The sequence below is a fragment of the Plecotus auritus genome, assembly GCF_963455305.1.
Source record: "Plecotus auritus genome assembly, chromosome: X".
NCBI classification, from domain to species: domain Eukaryota; kingdom Metazoa; phylum Chordata; class Mammalia; order Chiroptera; family Vespertilionidae; genus Plecotus; species Plecotus auritus.
The window spans coordinates 72,720,705-72,736,324 of record NC_137784.1 but is presented as its reverse complement, the minus strand read 5'-3'; the positions used below and the strand labels follow the sequence as shown (position 1 = coordinate 72,736,324).

The 15,620-nt window shown below is 37.9% G+C and overlaps 1 protein-coding gene across 1 annotated transcript in view; it reads right to left on the bottom strand.

Moving 5' to 3' along the window:
* Positions 1-15,620, bottom strand: part of DIAPH2 (diaphanous related formin 2) — a 1,007,470-nt gene that overhangs the window by 188,585 nt on the left and 803,265 nt on the right. The window lies entirely within an intron of this gene.

The window sequence follows — 15,620 nt, the reverse complement described above, 5'->3', positions numbered from 1 at the left end:
CTTTAAGAGAGATGAGAACTATTTCTTAGTATATCAGAAGAGGGCTGAATAAGATAGTTTCTTGACAGAAGTTCTCAAGGGAAAAGCTCCCCTTTTTATTTGCTACAGAGATCATGCTGGAATTGATGGGGAAAGATAGACATTTTGAAATAAATAAAAGAGGTCACTGGCAGGAAGAGATTTTTTTTTTTAGAAGTGGATGTTTGTTAAAAGATTCTCACTTTTATTCAAGTTAAAATGTTCCTTTTGTTCCAGGAATAAAGGGGTGCAGATTTTGCTTCTTTCATTAACTGTATCGCTTAAGCAAAACACAAGGGCTCCCTGGGCTTGTGACCCATGCAATCACATAGGGCCCCGTGCTCTAAAGGACCCCATAGTTGGTTTAATACTCTGCTACTGCCATCTTGAAATTAGCAATCTTTGAACAAGAGGTTCATATTTTCATTTTTCAGTGAGCCCTGCAAACTACATAGCCAATGTTGGTAAAAAATAAAATCCATCTGCAACATAATAAGCTGTCTTGATTGCCCATTTCTCACAAGTTTCTTATTAACATTTGAAAAAGATTACAAGGTCTTCAAAAAGATGTAGTAGTTACTATTCCTGATAATTTCTTAATGCTATTTTATTTTAACATTCATAAAATCATCTCAAAGAAGAATTTCCCAGTGGTTAAGTCACTTCCTTTAGAGGCTGCACTAACTTTTTCAATCCACTCAAGCATGATTTAGTAATATAATTATTTCAATGGTCCAATTATCATTGGGAAGAAATGTTTGGCTGTGGAAAATAAAATTGAAAGCGGAAAAAAATTGAAATAGTAGTTTTGGATGGCCTTTCCTTTAGGTTCAGGTCTATGAGGGTATGTGGGGCAAAGATGTCAAACTGAGACAAATGAAAACTCAGACATGTTTATTTACTATCTGGAGAATATACAAGAACATCCTTCCAGAGGAAACAGAAGGCCTTAAAGTATGTTCAAATAAGGATAATTATAGAACAAGTATACTAATAATAATTAATAACTAATACAAGGTAAACTTGCTCTTCAATAGATGTGTTCCTAAACAGTCATATAATTCATTATCTACCTCCTCCTCACAAGTAATTCTATTTTAACATACCAGGGGCATTGTTACTTAAGAAATTTTTGGTAATTCATTTTACCAACTAAACACTCACATACACACAGAATGCAAATGATCATTCCTTAGTACCAGTTTCTTTATTTTTTTTAATATGATGTTACATGCAATAAATACCAATTATTCAAGAAAAATGATCTTACATATAATATTACATGCAAAAAAATATTTCAAGAATAAAAGGATTTTAAATATAACAATATTACTAAAACTGTACTAACATAGTATGATATCACAAAAGTTGTAGGAAATATTAAAAATCTGCAAATAACAGGATTATTTCTATTATATTCTGGGATATTTTCCCTTCTCTGGCTCTATTTTTGTTTTTCAGTTTATGTTGTTCATTTTATTCTACAAATGAGTGAGATCATATGATATTTATCTTTCTCTGACTGGCTTATTTCGCTTAGCATGATGCTTTTAAAGTATGTTTTGTTGGATATGAGTATTGCTACTCCAGCTTTTTTTTTTCTTTTCCATTTGCATGGAAAATTTTTTTCCATCCCTTCACTTTCATCCTGTGTATGTCTTTTGTTTTGAGGTGGGTCTCTTGTAGACAGCATATAGTTGGGTCATGTTTTTGTATCCATTCAGCTACCCTACACCTTTTGATTGGAGCATTTAATCCATTTACATTTAGGGTTATTGTTGAGAGGTACTTATATATAGCCATTTTAATTCTGTATGGCTAGGTTTCTCTCTCTGTTTCTTCTTCTTAGCAATCTCTTACAGCATTCCCTTTAGCATTTCTTGTAATGCTGGTTTGGTGGTGATGAACTCCTTTAGCCTTTTCTTCTGTCTGGGACGCTCTTTATTTGACCGTCTATTTTGAATGATAGCCTTGCTGGATATAGTAATCTTGGTCTCAGATCCTTGCTTTCCATTACCTTGAGTACTTCATGCCATTCCCTTCTGGCCTGTAGAGTTTCTGATGAGAAATCAGGTGTCAGCCTTATGGAAACTCCTTTGTAGGTAACAGTTTGCTTTTCTCTTGCTGCCTTTAAGATTCTCTCTTTGTCTTTAATTTTTGGCATTTTAATTATGAAGTGTCTGGGAGTGGGTCTGTTTGGGTTCTTCTTGTTTGGGGTTCCCTGTGGCTCCTGCACTTGTGTGACTTTTTCCTTTACCAGGTTAGGGAAGTTTTCTACCATTATTTCTTCAAACACCTTCCCTATTCCTTTCTCCCTTTCTGCCTCATCTGGCACACCTACTATTCTAATACTAGAGGCCCAGTGCAAGGGATTTGTGCACTGGTTGGGGCATGGCCTGAGGGGATCAGCTTGCTGTGTGAGCGCGGCTCATCCCGGTCAGCTGAGCAGCTGTGGACCCTGAGCAGCTGCTCCTGCTGTGGGAGCGCCACTCATCCCACTCAGCTGAACAGCGCTCCCACTGTGGGAATGCACTTACCACCAGGGGGCAGCTCCTGCATTGAGCATCTGCCCCCTGGTGGTCAGTGCGTGTCATAGCAACTGGTCGACAAGTCATTGTGGTCTTCTACCATTTGGTCGCGAGGCTTTTATTATATTGAATTGTTACGTTTCACATTGTCCCACAGCTCCCTTAAGCTGTCCTCCTGTTTTTTTAATTTTTTTTTCTTTTTGGTTCTCTAATTGAGTGATATTTTCAACTCTGTCTTCTAATTCACTGATTCAATCCTCAGCTTCCCCTAATCTGCTGTGTATTCATTCCAAAGTGTTCATTTGCGTGTTATGTCATTGTTTATCTCAGACTGTTCTTATTTTATAGTTACTATATCTTTTTTTTTCATACTGTTGAGCATTTTTAACATCTTCACTCTGAACTCTGTTTCAGATAAATTTCTTATCTCTGCTTCATTTATCTCTTCTTCTAGAGAATTCTCTAGTTCTTTCATTTGGGGGTTGTTTCTTTGTTTCCTCATTTTGGTTGTCTGTTTCGGTGACTATGTATTAGGTAGATCCTTTACACCTTTCAATCTCTAGTGCAGGACAGTGTTAAAGGCTGTTTCTGACTAATTGGATCAGGCAAAAACTCAAAGCCTCCAGAGACCGCCTCTGTCTACAGCCTAATAGGATTCTGACATGAATTGCCCCCAGGCAATCATCCTCAGGTGTGGCCAGAGTTTTTTCAATAGGGTGGGGCAGCTGCTTCTGCCTGGAGGGTAATTGTTACTTTTAATCTCTTAAGTGGCCACAGGCAAAGGTGTTTTCTAATAGTGTGTGTCATCTGTCTTCCCTCCCAGGCAAGGCAGATATAAGTCTTTATGTGGTCTCCACCTTCTGTCCTTGGGTATCAGGGTTCTCTCCTGTGAGTTTTCTGTTGGTTAATCAGGAAGCTTTTACGTATTTCAGTTCAGTACTAGTTTCTTGAGTTCACTTTAGTATGTTGTAGTTTCAAAAACAAGGCAATGTCCACCATCAAAGCCATGCTGGACAACACAAAGACACTGCTGAGTCCTCTGTAAAGTTCCAAAGCCAAGGACACTCTCCCACCTTATCACTGAAAACAACTTGATTCTGACTGATCTCATCACTGGTAGTAAGTTCAAAAATTATAGGAATGCAAACCTTGGAGGATAAGCCACTCATTTTCATATGCACAATAATCTGTCATGACCAAATATAAATGACTAAAAACAAGTTTAAACACTAGCAATGCATGGTAGTATAGTAGAAAGAGCAGTGGGCAGAGACAGGCTCTGCTCTGGATCTACTATTTAGCACTAAATTTAACTTGATGCCCTTGAGCAAATGCTATTAGTGTCTCAGTTGTAAAAGATGAGTCTAGTCATTGGACTCTAGGGTTCTTAACCTTTGGTGTGCATGTAGAATCACCCAGAGAGCTTGTTAAAAAAATGGATTGCTCTCCCCCTTATTCCCACCCAGTTTCTTATTCAGTAGTTCTGGGCCAAGGCCAGAAAATTTGCATTCCTAACAAATCCCAGGCTATACTGAAGCTACTGGTCCAGGGACCACACTTTGAGAACTACTGCCCTAGGAGGACACCAAGAATCTGAAGTGCAGGAACCCAGCCATTGTGATAGGGTTTCTGAGGCACCTGCCAAAGTGTCACAAGGTATCAACAGAAAACAGCAGTGCTCTTTCAAATGAAGAAACTCAAGCTGAATGATGGCCCTGCATTAGCCTGGCAAGTAGCAATATGAACAGGGTCAGGGGCAAAGAGGGGTGGGTGATCTAGGAGGAAATCAGAAAGTTGTTACCAAAACTGAGACTAATAAGACTATGTACCTGAAAAATATTATGCTAAGTGGAATAAGCCAATCTGAGAAAGATGAATATTACATGATCTCAATTATTTGTGGAATTGAACAAAGAAAATGAATTGACCAACAAAATAAGACCCAAAGCATGGAGGCATGGAACAGACTGACATATCTTGATGTGGGGTTGGGGGAATGAGAAGAGATAAACCAAAAAAAACTTATATACTTATATTCATAGCATATGGATACAGGCAATAGTGAAGACCTAGGAGGGTTAGCTGGGGCTGGGAGGAAGTGGGTAAAGGGGGATGGATGGGAGATATCTGTAATACTATCTATAATAATAAAAGCGTAATACACTAATTAGACCAGACATCCTTCCGGAGGAAGCCGGGGCTGCGAGGGAAGCCAGTGTCCAGGTGCTAGAGGGAAGCCGGTGCTGGCAGCGGGGGAAGGAAGGCCTACTCTTGCACGAATTTCGTGCATCAGGCCTCTAGTCAACAATAAAAAGCCTTACATCAGAAAATAAAACCAGGTAGAATACAAAGTTCTAATGAAACATTTTGGCTGGCCATAAAGTAAGGGATGGGAATCACCTAGATCGGGGTGGGGAAGCTTTTTTCTGCCAAGGGTCATTTGGATATTTATAACATTATTTTCGGGCCAAACTTGTCAACTTAAGCATTAGTCTGCTATATTTGGTCAAACATTTGATTAAGCTCACCCCTAATGTCTTGTTAGGGCCAGACCAAATGATTTTACTAGCCTTATATGGCCCGCAGGCGAGATGTTCCCCATCCCTGACTTAAAGCAATGTGTGAGGCCACAGGTGGAACACCTTGGCAAGATGGAACTCCAGGAATGAAAATTTCTGTGAGGTTAATATGAAACCAAAAGGTCCCACACCTTGGGGATGGTAGTGGGACAAGGCTTGGTTCTCTCTTGGTCAAGAAAGTTCATAAAGAGTTCCCAAATAGTTTGTTACCTTCACCCACTGGGGAATTCTAAATGCTGTATTTCTGGCAGAAAGTAATTCCAGATGGATGGTCTGAGATGTAATACCTGAGTACGTGTAAATGAACACTGAAAATAATTATCAGACTGTCTTGTTCTAAGGTGGGTCATGCAAGACCCTGATATCAATACTGTATGACTTTCGAAGTAGTTTTTTAAAAACATCTTTATGGTTGAAAGTATTACATATGTCTCCTTTTTTCCCCATTAACTCCTTCTAGCCCACTCCAGGCCTTCACCAAACTACTATCTGTGTCCATGGGTTATGCATATATGCATACAAGTTCTTTGGTTGATGTCTTCCCACCTACCCACCCTCCCCTGCCTTCCCTCTGAGATTCGTCTCTGTTCCACGCTTCTATGTCAATGGATCTACTCTGTTCATCAGTTTATTTTGTTCGATAGATTCTGTATATAAGTGAGATCATGTGATATTTGTCTTTCTCTGACTGACTTATTTCACTTAGCATAATACTTTCCAGGTCCCTCCATGCTGTCCCAAAGGGTAAGAGATCCTTCTTTTTTACTGTTGCATAGTATTCCATGGTGTAAATGTACCACAACTAAACACTTCACTAAAAGTTAAAACAGAAAAAAAAGTTAAAAAATGAGTTATCATGACCAATTATATTACTACACAGACACAAATAGTCATTTACTTGTGAGAGTCTATGTAATAATATAGACACACATACACACACACATGTACACATAGCATCCTATATAATAAAAGGCTAATATGCAAATTGTCCCCTCAGGAGTTTGACCCACCAGGAGTTTGACCGCTCACTATGATGTGCGCTGACCACCAGGGGGCGGTGTGGAACGAAGGAAGGCCCTGGCCGGCACCCAGAAGGCCCTGATCAGCCCTGATCGCCTGCCAGGCCTAGGGACCCTACCCATGCAGGAATTTCGTGCACTGGGCCTCTAATATACATATACATATATATATATATATATATATATATATATATGTTTGTGTGTATGTGTATACTGTCACCTTAAAAGGCATCTTTGCTAGTGAATTCATCTAGTAAAATCATATCCATATTCACTTTTGAACATATTGAAGTTTTATTGATCTCACACATATTTCCATACCTACCAAAGCCCACCTATGAATACATAATGTCAACATAGTCAAGAATTAAGGTCAAAGTTTAATACATTCTTTCCTATTACTATTCCTAGATAAACACTCCTTTACTCTCAGTGAAAATAAACATCTGATTGAAGCATTCCTGGACTGCTCCTAGAAAATTAGTAGTTATTAACCATTTCCGAACAGCAACACACTCTGGTGTGACAAAAACATATCGGTAGGAGAGTCTATTATAAGGCATGGTGCATTGCAGTTCCAAGTAGATTTTTGAATCAACTAAATGTTTTTTTAGAAATGAAGTGAAAGCAAAAAGGGGCCCTCCTATAGTGCCTAATAGAGTTGTGAAAACACAAAGTAGAGGAAAATATAAGAGAACAGAGAGAGAGGCTGCTTAATTCCTTTTAAATAGAAACTGAATTGCTGAGGCAGTTCTCACCACTTTATTTATATATCAGACTGCTCACAAACCATGATGTCACCCACCAGGAAGCAATGCATCAGGAAGAGTGTGATAGCGCGACAATCCCGAAGAAGGGAAGGAGGTACAGGAGAATGATGAAAAGGCATCATCAACTCAAAACATCCAAACGGTTTTATGGATAAAATCGCAGAAAAGCATTACATGGCAATCAGAAACGAGTTTCTGAAACTGCCCACAGGCCAGGGGGAAAAGCTTATAACAAAGGACTTACACTTTGTGAACTGGAACTTGGTATTTCTTGAATCAGAGATTTCGAGATAGCCAGCTTCCCCAGAAAGGCCTTTCCCTGCCATGTTTGTGAGACAAGCGACTACGGTAGCTTCTGGATATTCCCCCCCTCAAAACAAAGCAAAACAAAACCCTGGCATATGGCCTCATTTCTGTTTAAATAATACATTTTTCTTTAAGACATATTACTGTCTGTGTAAATGTTTGCAATGGCGCCTCAAGAATACAGACTTGTGGCCTGGCCAGTGTGGTTCAGTGGTTGAGCATCGACCTATGAAACAAGAGTTCACTGGTTCGATTCCTGGTCAGGGCACATGCCCAGGTTGTGGGCTTGATCCTCAGTAGGAGGAGTGCGGGAGGCAGCCTATCGATGTTTCTCTCTCTCCCTTTCCCTTCCTCTCTCTCTCAAATAAATTAAAAAAAAACGACACATATTTTAAAGAAAACATCATCAGATAGCCCTTAGAACAAAGCTGCACTGACTCTTTGAGTGAAGAAAAAGAGATGCAAAGAAAAATACAACAAGGCCTAACAACATAATGGATGCCGGTTATGTCAGATAGCGCTCTGACTCAGAACCCGTTACCTCAAACAAGGAAAGTTTCTTTTTAAACATGGGGGAAGACACAGGGGAGGCAGTTTCATATACCATACTGAATTTCAGTAGAACTAGGTTGGTTAAACACTCTGTCCTGGGACACACACCTTTCATTTTCAATTGTTTTCAAATAAAAAGAGAAAAACCCCCTTTTCCAGTTGGATTGTTTAAATGCACCTACAGCTACTCCTGTCTAGCAAACACTAGGCAAGCTCTCCCTACTGATGCATTTCAAAAAAGGTTCAATTGGCAAAAGAAAGCAAGTGCAAAGGGTTTTTGACAAAAAAGGACTAGAGGGAACACATTTTCCTTTTGCAGAAATACTTTTTGAGAAAATCAAAGGAGGTAGCAACTCAAACCAGGAATGCACAGATACTGGTGAGAATTTTGAAAACTTCCTCAACCTCAGACACTCAACTACATAAAATTAGTAGCTTAAAAATTGAGATGGGGGTTATGATATAAAAATGAGAGACTAAACACCCAAACAAAACAATGCATTTTGACTTTTAGATTACAACACAGTCTAACACACCATCTTGTGAGAATGTGGTTCTTCTAACACTGAGTCATATAGATCTGAAAAGAACGCCCTAGGTCCGCGGTTTGCCACTCTGTTGACTAATGAGTTTGCCGACCACTGTCATATACTACCCTTTACCTCTTTGCACACAATATGGCTACAATTGCCTAATCCTCACAGCTTCCAACTACACGGTAACATTTAGTCTAGTCCAGTGGTCGGCAAACTCATTAGTCAACAAAGCGGCAAACCGCGGCTCGCGAGCCGCAGTTTGTCGACCACTGCCCTAGGACCTTGGACCTGCGGCCCCCTGGACCCACACACCTCCATCCTGTTTAGTGATGCTCCAAGTAATTCCTAGGCAGCCCTGTCCAGGGCTTGGCAAATAGAAAAGACTAAATCAAATTCAGGAGCTCTGACATATCTCCTCTGATAAAAAGAGATTTTTTTTTTTACACAATGTGCACTTAAAGCAGATTCTAACACTGGTTCAAACAAATAAAAGTATTATGTCATCCATAGTTAATTGCACATTTAAAAGGATTATTATTTTTTGCTTCCCAAATGAATCATACCATCATTTTTTGAGCTATTAGGAAAGAGCATATGAAACCCATTGTTCATTTAGATGACAATCAGTATTCCAGGATTAGGTTATAATTTTTTTCTAATAGCATTATAACAAAGGCATAACTGCTTTCTTAAACTAAGATATGGGTTTTCCCCCCATTTTTTCCCCACTGAATAGTGAAGATAGTCTGTTATAGATCGTTCATGTGTGAAAGGAACAATTGAGGATCGATTAGACATAAAAACGGAAGTTTCCATACGTAAACCATATGGGAAAAATTGAAGGACAGATGTTATATGGTACCCATTGCCCTGTGTGAGTGGACACATACACGCATGCATACATATGCAGCAAGAGCCATTACTTCTCACAGAAGAGAGAGACAGAGAGGGAGAAAGTCTGATAGTAACCCCTTAAGTAGGTTAATAGTGCTGAGTTGTCAGACAACAATAGTGTGATTAGGATGTGTCACCCCTGCTCAGAAAGCTGTAGGCACTCAATAAACACTTGTAGAATTAAATTAAACATCACTGAAAGGTTTTCAACCATAATAATCCTTTTGCATATTTAGTGTAACAATAGATTTAACCCTGATTCTGAAGCAGCCCAGGGGCTCAGGGATTCAATGTGGGTGGAACAAATATAATTTTCAAAAAAAAAAAAAAAAGTCATTAGAGACTCAGTTGGGTTCAGTGCAGTTTGTTCGTTCTATGAGTCTGTTAGGTGTAATTACTGACATGAATCTAACGCATTTGACTGAGAACAGAGCCAAATTAATTGTGATGTTGGTATATAACAGCTGTTATTCATTTGATATTTTTCTCTAATAAGATTATTAAAATATGGAACCAAAGCATGTTTCTAAGAAATGATTAGGCCACCTACAATGTGTTTTGGTCATTTCTTATGCAGCCAATTTGATTGTTTTCATCCACCCGCTCCAGTATTTTCATGGGTTTCTGCCGAGCAGAGTTACATAAGGCGTGCACGGCAAAGAGCGCACACTGCAGGGGAAAGCTAGTCTGTAACTGCCAGCGCTACTCATCTTCCACATGCGAACCGATGAAATCTTGTTAAATGCTCAGCACACTGAAGACAGCTCTGATAGTTTTTTGCAAATCTTGAGCTTCTGAATTTAGAATGTAAGAACTCTTAATGAGATCTAAAGTATATTACCTATCTCGTTTCACATATTTATTTTTGTCTCCTATTTAAAAGAATATTTTTAGTAGATGTAGAAAAATGTTTTCCTGCTAACGCAGATAGCATGAGAGATTAGCACTTACTTCCAGTGAGTTGGTGCCAGAAATTTAATTATTTTAGTATGAGGTCAGAAAAAGATTACTGGTGAAAAGTGGCTCAAATAGGCTACAGGAAAAAATAACTAGCACCTTCAGTTAACCTAGGGCAGTGGTCAGCAAACCGTGGCTCGCAAGCCACATGCGGCTCTTTGGCCCCTTGAGTGTGGCTCTTCCACAAAATACCACGGCCTGGGCGAGTCTATTTTGAAGAAGTGGCATTAGAAGAAGTTTAAGTTTAAAAAATTTGGCTCTCAAAAGAAATTTCAATCGCTGTACTGTTGATATTTGGCTCTGTTGACTAATGAGTTTGCCGACCACTGACCTAGGGGGTATTCTGGAATAGGATAGAGGAAGCCAAGTCTCTGATGCCTGTATGCAACCATTCCTGATGCTCTGATAATGGTCCAGAGACAATAACAAAGTCTTAATGATCAACCAGTGATCTATACCCTGTGTGCTGCCCATCTGTACAAAATTATATTTAAGCACTATATGCTGCACATTTCATCTGTATAAAATGTAAAGCCAAAAATACTGGGAGGGAGTAGGGAGGTGGTTGGGAGGGTGGGAGGAGGGTTGTAGACTAATAGAGTTCAGAAATATTATGAATAATAAAGACAGATATACACATGGCTTTCTATATAATTATAAAATCCAATTAATCAAAACATCTCTTTCCCAGGCATTCTAGTCACCAAGATTTTATTGTAGTGATTACTGCCATTAATAGATTTCCTGGATATGTTCACTGAAATAGCTATTATTATGAATGGGCTAACAACATTTAACATTTAAGTGCTAACCATATGCCAGGCAAGTGCTAAGAGATTTGTATTCTCCCATTTAATTCTTATGAAGATCCTAGGAGGCTGGTGCCATTCTTTCCCTTTTTTTTTATAGGCAAGGAAGCTGAGGATCACAGAGGTGAACTGCCCCAAGTTACATTGTTTAGGGTGCAGAGTCAGAATTTGAACTCAGGTTTGTTTGGCTCCAAGGGGAAAAAGGTTGAACTCATCTCGCCTGAAGGCTAACCCAATGAAAGATCTGTCTGAGATGACATGTCGCAGGGGTGATCAGAATCACACAACAGGGTGTGCTTTATTATTGGATGGTTGCTACTGTGGGAGCTCCTCTTATACCTCAGTGCCTTAACCCAGTACTTGAGCTCAGAAATTCAAGGAGTGTTTATTGAATAAATTGCAGTAGTATGGCATGATGTTGCCTAAAAAGGGCTAAGGATGTTTCATTAAAATAACAAAGCCCCACATTAATACTAAATACTTTAGTTTGCTAAAACCTCTAAAGACCTGTGTAAATTTTTACTGTGATGAATAATTTTTTTGGGGGAAAAAGCCCCATAAATCTCCACTGAGAAAGCAAACCTACAGAACAAAGAAAATTTCTGACAGTGAATAAACATAGATTTCTTGAAATGTTTGCTAATGTACGGAGCAAGGCAATTTAAATAAGTGAAATATCAGCCAGATACTATTTTTCCTTCATAGATAAGGCTTATTAGGTCAATGATTTTTTTTTCTAGACCCACAAAGTCTACAAGCTTTGTTTAGCTTTTGCAGTTGCATCTATGAGCCATTCATAAGCATTTGTGAAATATGCCAGATTGATGGTACCTATATTGTCTCAGTAATTTATACTCTCGGGAGAGCTTTAATACTACCAGGATCAATTCCATTAATTATGGGTATTCTAATCTATAATTTTGGTTACTGTAATTTAATGTCGAGGGTGTGACATTAGGAAACACAGTTTTGACCTATGCAGCTTAAAATAATGTAATGTAAAATGAACTCATTTACTTACAAGATGTAATTATTTTCAAACTTAGAAAACAGAGGAAAAAATTTCTATCCACCACTAATCATAGAGTTATTGTTTAAAATTTGCTAATTCACTCTCAGAAGACTGATTTATCATCAGATCTCACTAAAGTAGATCATTCTTTATTTTCATCCTAGAAGTAAATAGGCAATTCTAATTTCCATATAATCGTATATAAGGAGGAACAACACTGCTACTGATTAAATAATATTTGCATACAATACACACTGGAGTTTCCAATCTCAAAAAAAACTTTTTTAAAAAATGCATTTCTTTTTTTTTTTTTCCAATATATTTTATTGATTTTTTACAGAGAGGAAGGGAGAGGGATAGAGAGCTAGAAACATCGATGGGAGAGAAACATCGATCAGCTGCCTCCTGCACACCCCCTACTGGGGATGTGCCCGCAACCAAGGTACATGCCCTTGACCGGAATCGAACCTGGGACCCTTCAGTCTGCAGGCCGACGCTCTATCCACTGAGCCAAACCGGTTTCGGCAAAAAATGCATTTCTTTTTATTGCTTCTTCTCAGTCCTTGCAATTAATTTGCTGACTTCCATAAACATGAAAAGAGATTTACTCACAAATATTACAAATATTTGGTAAGCCTCCTTACTCTACCTATGGAATTAATTAATTTATTTTTAGTGGTCCCTAAGTTAATTATAATCTATACTAATATAATCAAAGGTTGGAGAACATAAATTATACCAAGTACTTTGCATAGTTTATATACTACTACACATTTTAGAGTACATTTATTGATTTAGCATATTTCTTGCTGCAATTAAATTAGCTTTCTCAATTTTACATTTAAATAAATAGTGTATTACTGTGCATGCTGTAATTATAATTATTTGGGAAATGGTGCAATAAATGTTGTTTGAACGAATGAAATAACCTAATATGTCAAAAATATCAATGCATAATTATATATTGGTAAAATAAGCTGTTCTTTAAAAGAAAAGTCTTGGCTGTTAGTGAATCTGTTGCTAGCAACTCCTGTTATAAGAAAATTTCCTTCCTATTACCACCTTCCTAAACTGCCTCAGGTTTAAACTCCTTCTTTGAAGACAGAATAAGGTATAAGCTAATTCTTTTTGTTTCTTCTCACCTTTCACTGTCCTTTTCCAACTACATCTACGTTGTATTCACCTCTCCTTTCTTGTGCTTCTGGCTCACTACCTTGGGAATCTCTGAACAAATTCCTACAATCCCCTTGGCTCTCCAACCTCATCACAACACAACTCCCGTGTGACTTGGAAGGCTGTTCACAATCTTTCCAACAGTCTTCCTACCTTTCCAATTCAAACACTTCCCTGCAATGACAATATCAGAAAATACTTACCGAACATTAAACTATTTATCAGAAACTAAAGACATCAACATATAATTGACAAATTATAGTATAAATAACACTAGACTCTGTGAGTTACCTCATTTAGCCATAACAATAACAAGGAAGGCACTATTATTCCATTTTATAGATGAGTAAATTGAGGTTATATGGCTAGTCATTTGTGGATGTGGGACTTGAACTTACTAGTATACTCTGGGCCCCATGTTATATACTGTACTTAAATATCTCATTTACTCTTCACTAAAACTGTTATAGGAGGTAAATGTCATTATCCTACATTACAGATGAGGAACTGAGGCATGAAGAAATGAAGGACCAGAACAAGCATAAGGCTAGTAAGTGGCAGAGCTAGGGCTGATCTCCACTTTTAGACATGCGGGCTTTAATACCTTTTCAGTCATACCACTTAATGTTTACAAAATGACTATCTATTTAACATATAATCATGCCTTTTATTTCCTTCACGATTAAAATATACTATTTCTTATCTTGGCCTCTACCTCCTGATCCCCAATGCTCTCAAAATGGAGCCTTAAACATGGTATTTTTTTTTTTTTTTTTTTTACAGATTTAACCTAAAAGATATAATTCTCTGGCTGTGTGGTTTTCATGATACTTTTACTTAATTATGATCACATCTAGATTACAGAAATACCCTTTTGTGTTTGCATTATTCTGTTATTCTTCTGAATAATTAAATTCTAAAATATTTTTTTCTTAATGATGTACATAATTTTGCATGCCAGGTAAATATATCTTATTGTTGTTACTTATTAGCTATATGGGGTCACAGATATTTTTTTAAAAGAGAGCAGTTTGCAATTTTTTAAGTTAATCTGAAATTGAAATTTACAGAAATAGTACATTGTTTGTAATTTTCAAGTGATTTTCTTTACCCAAAGGACTCTTCACTTTAGTTAAGATCCTTGGTTCCAATGATGTGCATCTCTAGTCACATGTTCTGGAATACGTCTACACTCTACATCAGTGATTTTCAACCAGTGTGCCACAAGAATTTTTAAAACATGCAACAATTGACAATTTAATCAGGGGCATATGATTATTTGACCCCTTTTCCCTTAGACCAGTGGTCGGCAAACTGCGGCTCACGAGCCACATGCGGCTCGCGAGCCGCGGTTTGCCGCTCTGTTGACTAATGAGTTTGCCGACCACTGCCTTAGACTGTCAAATAGAAAAACGACAACAGTGAACATAAGAATAGCTGTCCAGTGTGAATGAATCAAAATTACACCTATTTTTGTCAGATCAGCAAAATATATATATTTTTGGTGTGCCACGGGATTTTAGTAATTACTTTGTGTGCCATGAGCTGAAAAAGGTTGAAAATCTCTGCTCTACCTAATAGGTCTCACAATGGCAGTCAAATATTCTATGTCATCTCTCATTTAGTGGAAAGGAAGATTACAATGTTCCTTCAATGGAAAGTGGAATACACTGTTCTAATTGGACACATTTAAAGTTCTCTAAATCACTTTCTGACTGCACCTCATTCTCACATCTCCCATGGATTCACATTTTGTGTAGCTCTACCATGCTTCCTCCCAGGTTCTCAGAATGTCTGTAATTGACTTACACCTAGTTAACAACAGCATTTATGAGACACTGTCTGAGAAGCTCACTGACACTGAGTTCCATCTTGACATGCAATGCTGTTCTAATGATTATTTCTTTTCAGGATCTTTTCACCTTAATTAAGACCACATGTGACCTTGCACTACGATGAGCGCCCCAGCAGTACCATATGGCCTGCAGCTTCCTCTGAGCCAGAGAGCCCAGTTCGTGTTTAGAGAGAAAAGAAAACAAAAACTCAAGAAACATATGTCCAAAAGAAAAACTTTTTTTTGCATATAAACAGGAAAAGCGGATATTATCCAGTAGCAACTAGAGAGTGATGACACATGAGGGTCATGTCCAAGAAGAAACCTAAGACAAAAAAGTCTCATAAAGAAAATGTCCTTAGGACTACAAGGCACAAAAATAATATTACAATAGGAAAAAATATATTCCTTTAAAACCTTCTAATGAATTAACTAATTTGACTATAGCAATTGACACACATAATCTGGACAATAATAATAAAAATCTGCAGTTGTTACCAATTAAAGATGAGCCCCAAGGTCAATGTATGACATTAAGCCAAGAGTTTCACATTAATTTTTTAAATATATTTTATTGCTTTTTTACAGAGAGGAAGGGAGAGGGATAGAGAGGTAGAAACATCGATGAGAGAG